Raw genomic sequence first — 2,541 nt, 5'->3', positions numbered from 1 at the left:
ACCCAAATCTAAACGAGAAAAAGATGAAAGATGAAAAGAAATCACAGTTAAAAAAAAAGAGTAAATGAGGAAGACGATAAAAAATCGCAGACATGAGAAGAAAGATGGAAAGTCTGTAATATTTAAAAAATGGCTAACTTTATGCGATTTGTTACGAAGCTGTAAAAATTGTAGTAGTTTGTTATATTTATGAAAGTTTCCCTAAAATATTTATAGAACAATTTCGAAAACGAAAAAAGTTCATAAGCCTACAATAGAAAATACCAAAAGTGCCTCATCAATCACGCCGTCAACAACGCGCATAATATATTTGGTACACAATCATTTAGACTTGGTTATACACACTCCAAATTTAAATGATCTATTTTTTCAATTGTATCGTTTAATTTGGTTACACGATCATTTAATTTGGTTAAACAAATTTTTTCAAGATTACTTTGGTACACGATCGTTTAGATTTGGTACTTCAATCTAAAGGACTTTTCAAGATTATTTAATCTTTTAGATTTTGTTACCCTAATCTAAACGAGGTAAAAAAAGAGGAAAAGAAGAAAGACGATATAAAAAAATCAGATTTGGTTACCCAAATCTAAACGACGTAAAAAAAAAAGGAAAAGAAGAAAAACGATGGAAAGAAATCGAAGTGGAAAAAAAAGAAGAAGAAAGACGATAGAAAAAATCGTAGCGGAGGGGAGAAAAAATACGGAAAGACAAACCTAAAATATTTGTCGAATCTAGATGATTTGTTTTTTCAATTGTATTGTTTAATTTGGTTACACAATCGTTTAATTTGGTTTAACGAAATTTTTCAAGATTATTTTGGTACACGCACTAGAAGAATTTTGGCCTTTAATGTCGGTTTAAAACCGACATTAAAGGCCTTTAATGTCACTTGGCAACCGACATCTTTGTGAGCGTTATTAAAGGCCTTTAATGTCGATTGGGCTTTAATGTCGGTTTAAAAACGACATTAAAGGCCTCTTTAATGTCGGGTTAAAAACGACATTAAAGGCCTTTAATGTCAGTTTTCAACCGACATCTTTGATGGTGTTATTGAAGCCCTTTAATGTCGGTTGGGCTTTAATGTCGGTTTAAAAACGACATTAAAGGCCTCTTTAATGTCGGTTTGTCAGTTTTCAACCGACATCTTTGATAGTGTTATTGAAGCCCTTTAATGTCGGTTGAACTTTGATGTCGGTTTAAAACCGACATTAAAGCCTAGTTTTTGGATTCATTTTTACAAATTTATTTTTATTTAATTGTCACATTATTGTCCTATAGACCGACATTGGATCAATGTAGATAAATATGTTTTTCACACGCCAACAAATCAATGAAATTCATATTATGTTAGAAACTATAATATTTGTCTTTTACATTTGAATACACAAAATAAAATCTTAATATTATGTATATACATTCTACAATAGTACATGAAAAAAGATTCTAATACAAGAATTAAATAATTAAAAATCCTAAATGCCTTCTCAGTCTTCAATTTTCAACGGTCGCTTGGCAATCTCTGCACAATCGCTTAGCTTTCAACCCGATATGACTTCAATTATCTACAAACAATATCCAAATAAACCCTTTATATAGAATAACAAAGCTGTTTGAAGTACTAAAATTGCAGAGAAGGATGAAAAGTTTTTAAGATTTTATATTCACACCCCAATCCACATAACTCTTTTTAGTCTACCTCAGTCATCAGGCTTTCCTAAATCTCTTCAATCTATTATTAGAAATATTCCATAGATGCAATCATATACAATCCTTTTCCCAAAAAAAAAAACATTTTATGTGGCAACCTATGAACTCTTGTAATTGATTAGCTCATAATATTGCCCGCCAAATGAATGATCAACATTTTTTTACATAACATTATTATGAAAACCAATATCAATCTATAAAGAAATAAGCAACATCAACACAATAAGTTGAAAAGTAAAGCAATCATATTTTTATACCTTGGGTGTGGAGAACCTTTGATTGGCTTTTGGCCATATTTCCTCCATGAATAATCATCATATCTGCTAGCTTGTTACTAATCGTGGGCACCTTAATCGACCGCTTCACTCTATACGATCGTTTATATTTGTTTACATGATCTTTTATTTTTTTCAAGATTCTTTGCTACACGATCGTTTGGATTTAGCTAAATATTTTTTTTAAATTCTTTTGGTACACGATCGTTTAGATTAGGCTATTTTAATCTAAAGGATTTTTTTCAAGATTCTGTAATCTTTTAGATTATGTTACCCTGATCAAAATGAGATAAAAAAAAGAAGAGAAAAAGAAAAAAGACGATAGAAAGAAATCGTAGCAAAAAAAAGAAGAAAAATGATTGAAAGAAATCAGATTTGGTTACCCAAATCTAAACGACGTAAAAAAAAGAGAAAAAGAAGAAAGACGATGGAAAGAAAATCGAATTGGAAAAAAAGAAGAAAAGAAGAAAGACAATAGAAAAAATCGAAGAGGATGGGAGAAGAAATACGGAAAGGTAAACCTATAATATTTAAAAAATAGTTAACTTTATAGGCT

At 30.1% G+C, this 2,541-nt stretch overlaps 1 long non-coding RNA gene across 1 annotated transcript; it reads right to left on the bottom strand.

Annotated features, from left to right (window-relative positions):
* Positions 1-1,345: 1,345 nt before the first annotated feature.
* LOC127150829 (uncharacterized) lies at positions 1,346-2,081 on the bottom strand. Its single transcript, XR_007823422.1, has 2 exons — positions 1,968-2,081; positions 1,346-1,565 (listed from the first exon to the last, which is right to left on the bottom strand). It is a non-coding gene; the product is annotated as an uncharacterized LOC127150829 (long non-coding RNA).
* Between the last annotated feature and the right edge of the window lie 460 nt (positions 2,082-2,541).

Source organism: Cucumis melo, chromosome 9 (genome assembly GCF_025177605.1).
Source record: "Cucumis melo cultivar AY chromosome 9, USDA_Cmelo_AY_1.0, whole genome shotgun sequence".
In the NCBI taxonomy this organism is placed as follows: domain Eukaryota; kingdom Viridiplantae; phylum Streptophyta; class Magnoliopsida; order Cucurbitales; family Cucurbitaceae; genus Cucumis; species Cucumis melo.
Note: the sequence above shows the minus strand (reverse complement) of the source record. Positions and strands in the feature narration are given on the sequence as shown.